At 39.5% G+C, this 9,187-nt stretch overlaps 1 pseudogene; it reads right to left on the reverse strand.

Moving 5' to 3' along the window:
* Positions 1-1,378: 1,378 nt before the first annotated feature.
* LOC147690027 (interferon-induced very large GTPase 1-like) lies at positions 1,379-8,715 on the reverse strand (annotated as a pseudogene).
* Between the last annotated feature and the right edge of the window lie 472 nt (positions 8,716-9,187).

Raw genomic sequence — 9,187 nt, forward strand, 5'->3', positions numbered from 1 at the left:
TGGTTTAAATATCCATGTAAGCATGACAATACCAAAACATTTATAGAACTATTCTATTACTTCTATCTTTTTCTTTTACCCTGGATGTTCCAATGCATTTTCCCTTTTTGGATCAGTGTGGGAAGAGGCACACAATGGTATCTCAGATCAGCCCCTTTGCCCAGGACCTGGCATGTGGCAGGAACAAATAAGTGTGGAAGTGTAGTAGCAGCAACCAGGGGTGATGCCTCATGGCTGATCCATTTAAAATAGGACCTGCTATCTCGATAAAATGGAGTCCATTCAAATCAATTGTTTTAACCCCTTCCATGCTCATGACGAGCTCAGCTCGTCATGAGGCACAGTTGAGCTGTGCTGATGACGAGCTGAGCTCGTCATGAATAAAGAAGAATTGGAATTTCCAGCACAGGGGAAAAATAACCACAGCAGCGATGTGGTTAATGCATGTGGATGATCACAAACATCGTGTGCATTGGTTTTGCAATAATGAACATGAACACTGAGTGCTCTAGAACTGGAAACTGGTTACAATCACCTGTCACGCACCCCTCCTTAACTTTACCCTCAACAAACTAAGTATAGCAGTTTGCTGAATGGTGCATCTTTGCATCAGTATTCATGTCATGCTGCTTTAGAGACTATGTGGGTTTCTCTCTGTCTTCCTTTGCCACTGTTTGCATCTGCGTTCCTCTGTCTCAGTGTCAATATACATGTTTTCCTTTCCCAGAGTTCTTTTGTCTCTGTCTAGGGATTCATGTCTTCCTGCCCATGTGTGTGTCCATTTTTCGGAGGTCAATGTCTTTCAGAGGCAGGCTCACCATTTTCATACCATTTCAATTGTTTGAATTGAAAGACTGATCTTTGCAGACGCTCAGCCAATGAGCATGTTGAGGCTGTAGGAGTCTTGTGGCATCATGCAATTATAGATAGTTGACAGTTAGAGAGACACCATATGAAAGAGCTATTGTATCAAAGAGAACTGTCTTCCTGAATGCAATCTAGCCTAGGTAACCAACACAATTAAAAAGACCAATTTTCTTAAGGAAAGGACAACGAAAAACGCAATTATATATGTTATTAAAAGCTTTACAAGTGTTCAAGTCCCTGCAACTTCCTCATATTATCAGTTGATAAGTAAATGTATGAATGTCTTTACACCATGACCATACACATCACATACGTATGTAATGTAGAAATGTATTTTTTTTTCATAAAGTGCTTGACCCTGCTGGCCAACAAGTCTACAGCCGAAACACAAAGCAAAGTAAATCAGAGACCTATCTTTGAAAAGTACTTAGAATCTGCTCCACAAGGCTTCAGAAGATGCTAAACAATAAATGGGTACTATGCGTGGGTATGTGTCTGCACTGGAATCATTTTATAACTTATTTAATTCTGCAATCACATTATCCCTTGTGATCAGGGTCCACGAGTGAGGAATTGTTCCCCTCCCTGCAAATCTTCCATCATAATCTGTTTCTAGTATTGCTTTGAAATGTTGTACGTACCATTTCCAGTAGGATTGGCTTGAGGTGTCGGGCATGATGCACCAATTTGCATAAGCTGGTCCTGCTTGTCGGTAATTCCTATAAGGAATTTGCACTTCGTCGCTGAGAACCAGGAGACAGTTACTTGCCACAAGACTAGAACAAATGTTAGTGATCAAATGATTAGTTTGATACCACTGAATTCCACTGACGGCCTGAGGACGATGGTAATGAACACTGTGGTCACCATCATGACCAGAGATTGTATTTGTGCAAATGGCCTTGCAGAAAGGACACTGCTCCCAGCACCCACATAACTGCTTTGCCAATATTTCATGTGGCTTCACTCGAAATTCCTTCAGACTAACTGTAGCAAAACCCTGCTTTAGACTTTTAACTCGACTTTCCCACGTTTTACACATTGCCTCCTTAAGAAACTCTAAGTCCTTAATTTGCTGATGTTCTATTCCTTTCAGGTCGTTTCGTGAAATGTTTAGGTCATCTCCAAGTTTTCTGCAAAGTGCATCCAACCACAATGAGGCGCTGTTACTCTCATTTCCAAGTCTGTCTTTGACCACCTGTGTGGCTTCACCAATGGCTGAAATAATGAGGATTTGAAAAGAATCTAATGTGATGCTCAATATATTTTTTAGCGTTTGATATCCTTTATCTGTACAATAATCTTGGACACATGTCTCAATGAAAGTCTCAAAAAAATCCTTTGTGAAATGAATGTACTGCCTGTATTGTTCAAAGTCTTCATTCTCTGCAAGATATATTAGAATGTGTTTTTCCAATTTTGCTCTGTTGCCGTTAAATGCGGGGTAGTCGGAACGCATCAAATCTGAAACTTTAAGAGCCGCCACATCATAGACTAAATTCCGGACAGCTTCTTCAATCTTGCTGCTCAAAAACTCAGAAAAAGTAGTGATGGATGTTGCTCCTTCACAAGCTATCTTAAAACAATTAAAGAAATCACCTCTCTTACTTTTGAGATAGACGACCGGATCATTTGATCCCTGGAATTCTTTGTGAATATTAATGAACTTGTGTGCTGCAATGTTGCAAAGATACAGTGATAAATCAATTTGATACGCTGCAGTTAGCTTAAAATTGGAGTTATTGGATATACTTTGCACCTCTTCACTTATTTCTTTCAATATCTCATGGATGTAGTGTTCACTGTAATCCATGTTCTGTTGTCGTATACTTTCAGTATAGTCACGGACAAATTTTGAAAGTTGTTCTTTTATTTGTTTTATGCATTCCGTATCATGACCACTTAAAGTCTTAGGAACCCTAATCATATTTTTCTTCATTTGAACGTGCTCAGAAACATTAAGGGAAAAGCGTTTCCTCTTGGATGCATCTTTAACCCTTGCTAATATGCTAGGATCCTGCCTAAAATGATTCAAGATAGCATCTTCTACATGAACCATGATATTAGGGTGCTCCATGGAAGGGGCACTAGAGGATAATTCAGCCACCCACTTAATCCACAACTCATTAAAATTATCTGCAAGTTTTACTTCATCCAGTGTTTCATTTTTTAATTTTAATGCTAAGTCTTTGCTTTTTTTAAACAAATTGTCTTCATACTCAGACTTCCTCTGGTCCAATTTACTTTGACCTTTTTTAAATCTAATCAGTTCTCCACACTTGGTTTTCAGTTCTTCAATAAGCTCTTGTTTAAGAACCTGAAGCCTGTTTTCAACATTGACTCTCCACTGGACAAGTATTTCACAATCCCTGTCTTCAGTGAAATATACTTCGAGGTCCTTCTTAATGCCATCGTAATTTGCCTGAACTTGCTCTACAATATGTGCATTCTCAATCAGGCTAATCTCCCCATTCATAATTCGGTTGTTGTATTTATTCTGTACATTCAGTATATGCCTTCTGAGCTGCCAGGTCCAGTCATTAAACTTTGTTTCAAGTTTGCTGTAAGCAGAAATTTCCAAAGTATTCTTGAAACTAAAAACAAAATTTTCATTTAACAATGCTTTCCAAAGATCTTGAATGCGCCCACTTAATTGTGATATGCTTAAAACTCTAGATTGTGATTCTTTTTGTGCCATAATCAAAATATGGGATCTAAGTTCCTGAACATTTTGACTGTATTTTGGGTTGAGAGGTGCCATTGGTGGATTTCCTTCCCATAGATGTGAAAAGTAATAAATGTAGCTATTTGCATCAAATGTAATAACATCACTGAAGCAAGTCACATCACATAGCTCTTGCTGTGCTGCTGTCCGAGTCATTTCATCTAGTTTCTGCTGAAGGCGTCTTCTACCCTCCATGTTTTTATCACTGGCTGCCAAGTCTCCCACATTTTGATGAACGAACAAACAGCTTGGGGAGAGTTTCACTTGTTTCATTCTTAAGAAGGCCTGGACAGCAATCTGAAGGATATCCGGAATTTCAGATGGGTTTTCTCCGTAGATGTTTATTAAAGTCATGTTGCCGAGACCAATGACAAAGGTCGCTAGCTCATTGTCATGATTAAGCATTGATTGATTGGCTAATTCAGAGGCCCTGAGCCCTTCTGTGTCAACAACTAGAATGAAATCGAAGCCCACCTCTTGCCTTAGATCTTGATCAACTCTAACCAATTGCATAAATGCTCCACGAGTACATCGCCCAGCACTGACATCAAATTGCAGACCAAACATTGTGTTTAGTAAAGTGGATTTTCCTGTACTCTGAACACCAAGCACGGACAGCACAAACAGCTTTTTATCTCCTAGAATTCTAATTAATTCATTCAATACAGCTTTAATCCATTTAATTGGAACATATGAGGCATCACCATCCATCAACTCAATGGGGAACCCATGAGCCATCAAGTCTGCAGCAATTTTTGGAAGCTTGTTCAGATCATCATACCTTACTGGCACGGCATCCAGTGCCTCATAGATCTGACCGACCTCTCTCAATAGATGTTCAAGGCCAAACATTGAAGCATTGATTTTGTTGGATACTATTTCTAAATCTCTGCACACTGCATTATTCAAATTGCTTCTCTTTCCTTTACCCACAAGAATTCTTGACCACAAAACATGGTATTGTTCACGAAGTTCCAAGAGTTGATCAGAGCTCAGCTCATCTATAAGCACCTTTAACCAATTCAGAAAATAGAGTTTTGTTTTCTTTGAAGGGGACTGTAATACTGTGATTAGTGATACCATTAGATCATTAATGGGATATGCTCTTTCCACCTGGGTCTGGCGTATGGCATTTTTTTCACATTCAATGTCACTTATATGCTCCTCTATGCTTCGGTTTCCTTTATGTCTCAAGCGGGTAAGCTCTTTGTCTTTCTCACACCATCTGTGCCACAAGCTTCCTTGAAGAGGAAGCAACTGTTCCTTCACATCTCCTACTTTTGCATCATATAGGAGACACATCAGCGTTTCAGCAAGTTCATGGCCTTCTTTACATTCATCATTATCCTCGTCTATAAGGAATCCGTGTTGTCTTGCAACACTAGCCCATTCATCTAGAGTGGATTTGTATTTCACAAATTGATCTAGAGTGTGGATTTCAGCAGAGGTTGATAACAAACTATTAATCACTGAAACTAGTACATCAATTATTTCAGATTCATTTCTGTTCTTGAGAGGAATTTTAACAACATTTCTAACTCTTACAGGAGGACCATTTTCCAAGTCAATGCACAGGCAAATTAATGGTTTTGGAGAACTCACAAGCTCTCTCAGTACTTTACTATCCATTGTGGTTTTGTCAGAACTAGAAAAAATTACTACATTGACAGATGAAATTTGCTGCAAGAAGCTAGTTTGCTTCACATGTTCTAGTGCATCGCCATGAAGATTAGTAAATGCAATACATTGGTGAAACTGGTCATCCTCTTTACCACTTGGGCAATACCAGAAGATTTCTGCAACACCTGCCATTAAGACAGAGTCGCATCTGCTACCCCGACAGTGCCGATGGAAAAATATATTATGACTGTGCTCACTCAGCAAAGTATTCATGAGCTGAGATTTAGAATTTTCAGACCTCCCCATTCTAAAGAACGAAACCATAGGAGTGGGGGCACCAGAATTGAATTGGGCACTGTGTTTTGCAGTTCTAGATGTCATTTTAAATAGTTTACTTTTCTGCAAATAGACTTGTCTAAAAGACCAAAGAGGGAATTCTACCTTTGAAGTGGAGGGGTTTGGCACCAAAAATGGTAGTGCAAATTGACAAATGGCAAGCTTCATTGCAATCCACTGCCTCAGAAAGTCATCAGCACAGTGATATATTGCCATTTGCAAATCCATAGGGTGTATAGGTGTGTGTTTTGTAAAAGGTGTTTCTTGTGACATGTCGAGCAAACCAAAAAGGTTTTCCATAATATCCATGTTTTCATCAGGAGTGCATAGTTCTTTAGCAGTGGTGACATAACACTGACCTTCCTGAGTGGCAGGCCTACACATCATATCCCTTGCACGGTAGTCCATCATCATGAGCTTCTGTAGAAAACAAAAAGGAAGTTCTCTGTCTTTGAGCGTCTGGCTTCCTGAGATGTGCAGAGTAAACCGGTTTATAACATGCACATGCTCTTGTGTCATTTTCCTTGGAAAGTAGTTTTCTAGACCAAGGTTTTGGATCAAGTCAAAAATGTCTTTATTTTTTATAACTGCTGGCATTTCAACAATTGTGGTACCATTGCTATCCATTTTGGAACTGTGAATGTTGACTGCTCTAGAGATGTTGTTTAATTGTCCTACTAATCTTTCCTTGATTATCACATCTTCAGCTTCCTCATAGTTTCCTAAAACGAGGTTATGCAAGTCTTGCTCCAGCAATTTCAGATCATTGCATTGGTCATGTTTCTTAACAATATCAGACACTTTGATTGACACATAATCTTTAATATGATCCATCATGAAACCCAAACGCTCTTTTTTCTGTTTTGCGGTAACTTCCTGGGAATCAACTGCCACTGTTAAACCTGTCAAGAGGAGGAATGTGTGAGCTCTATAAGGACTCTGATTCTTAAGACTCAAGTATTCTTTGTGTGCATCCTGCATTTCATTGAGCATGAAGTCAATTTCAGAGCATCCCAAAAGGTACGGAAAACAACTTATTTCCAGAGAGTAGCCCAATCGAAGCACAAATGAAAGTAGTAAGAGTTCAAGGTCCTTTTGCTCAGTGGCTCTAAGAGCTTTTAATAAAGAGTACAGAGAAAGACCTATATTACAAGTGGACTTTACCTGACCTTCATGCACTGCCTCAATGCAGTAGTGGGAACTAAACCTGGTTTCTTGTAAGGCTCTTTTTTCTTCTTGTAAAACATGAATAAACTGATCAAAACTAGCGATGTACATTCTCTTTTGTTCATTTTGAGACTGGTAAACCCACCTAATTATAGAGGAATATCTATAAGCATTCTCAGAGGAATAGACGTCATAATCTACTAGGCAGCGCACCTGAGTTTTGAGAAAGACAGTTTGCGTTTCAGGCAACCTTTCATACATTTTCATCACTTTGGTCAAGAAATCTGGAAGAGCTTTGTTGGAGAGGCATTCATTAATCCAGGTACTGGAGTTTCTAGTTTTTTCATTTAGTTTCTGTTCAAAGTCTATACATTTCTTCAACTGCTCATCAGCATCTGTAACCTCCCAGGATTCAACCTCTCCGAGGAATGCTCGCGCTTCTTCTACTGCACTTGCAAGCTCTTCACCAAAGACCAAATTAACATTTTGCCTTGTTATGGCTTTGTAGGCTTCCATAAGCCCACTTGCTACCTGATGAACATCTTTAAAATCTTTCCTATGACTTTCCAGGATTATGTCCCACACTGGTAGCAGGTTAAATGCTTGGTCAATTACACACCATGTTTTATTACTGGACACAAGCCCAGATTTCCACTGCACAAGAGAATCCACTTCAACAGGACCCCCAGTCTTGGAGACGGACAGTTGAATGTTTTTTTCAATTGATTCTGTGCTTTTTCCCTGGAAAGATGAATTAGATTGGGAATTAGACACACCCACACCACCTACTGCACTAACACTGAAGCCACTGAAGCTGGCTCCCACATAAATGTTAAGTGACTTGGTTGCTTTTCTTTTTATCTCTTCTAGTTCGTCAGTCTTGAAGCCCTCAGACGAAGCTTTCCACATATATATGCCACCTAGATGGAAAGGACCCATGTCAAAATGTGATCCAAATATGGAGAAAAACTTCCCATACCTAGCAGTAATCATCTGAAGTTTGTCTTGTTTGTTAGTGTGATTTAATAGTTCCTCAATTTTCTTTAGCTCACATAAGGCTGCAGCGGAAAGTCTTACCTGATGTTTTTGGAAGAAACAAGAGGCAAGCGGAATGTAGTTGTATTTTGTGGTGGAAATGTAAGCACACTCAGTTGTCAATTTTCTCTTTTCATCAGACTCTGAAGCTTTGCTATTTTCAAACGAAAATCCCAAATATTCAACTTTGGCCTTGCAGCTGGCACTAAATCCTAGACTCTCTATGACTTTAGTGAATGTTGATTCTGATGTGGAGGATGAAAACTCCTTTGTCTGAAATGCAGGCCCTTTGTTTGGACCAAAGAAGCTGAAATTCTCTGGAATGCTAATTAGATGATCTCGCTTTTCTAAAATATCCTCCAGTTTATCAGTCTTGTATATCCCTTCCAGAATTCGTCCCCCTGATGCCCATTGTAAAACATCCTTATCCTCTAGATTTTTACTTGATGACAAAGAGACATCTGCAAGTGTTAACTCTTTGTGCAGACCTTGTATGACATCAATAAGAGTGCCCCCAGACGGAGGCCAACATTCTTTAGGAATGCTCATTACCACTCTCAGGTTCTCCAGTTTCCTTTTAATCTCTTCATCATCTTGGCTTTTGCCCAGAGTCTGCATTTCTTTCAACTCCGTCAGTGTCACCTTTGCCTGCTCGTGAGCCTTTTTCATCGTTTCTGAGCGGTCTTCTTTAGTTTCTTCAGAGTTACTTTACTGTCTCGGATTCCAAATATTTTTTTCAAAGCCTGCTTCTCCCAAGGACGCTTTACATATGGTTCTAGCTTCAGATAGTCTTCATGAGTTACGTGTTTTATAGCTTGAGCACTGGTCACCCCAAGTGCCTTTTCCAGTTTAGGAAGCCAGTACACTCTATCCAGACCCTCATCTTCAAGGATCTTCTCAAGCTGCTGCGGCCCAGTATCTTCCAGGACCAGATGGCCAGGAGGCTCCTTCTCCTCAGGCACCATTCCTGAAATGAAAGAAAACAATGTCTTCAGAAGCAAAGCACACGCAATGCGTAGAACATTTCAGTTCACTCAGTTTGCATATTCTTTCAAACAAATTAATAATAGAAATAAGTGACAGAGGCGGCATAATGGAAAGAGGGTTTGTGGTGATTCTTTCACATCCGTTGATGTACGAGTGCCCTTTTTGATTGACTCACAATGGAGAGAACAGTATTCAGAATTCCCACACTTGACACTATAGTCCACTTCTAGTCCACCCATGAAATGTCTGAGAGATCAGCATATATTATATCAAAAAGAAACTTTAGTAGTCCTTCTCTTTTGCAGGCATATCAAAAACGCTTTCCTAAGCACTTGGTGTCTTTTTGTAGTTTATCTTCACTAATCAGGGAACCTGTGATTAATGATAACCTACATTCTTTTGTATTTGATTCTAAACTCGCACTTTGTGTGTCAATTGCAAATGTATGTA

Source organism: Lissotriton vulgaris, chromosome 9, assembly GCF_964263255.1.
Source record: "Lissotriton vulgaris chromosome 9, aLisVul1.2, whole genome shotgun sequence".
Lineage (NCBI taxonomy): Eukaryota > Metazoa > Chordata > Amphibia > Caudata > Salamandridae > Lissotriton > Lissotriton vulgaris.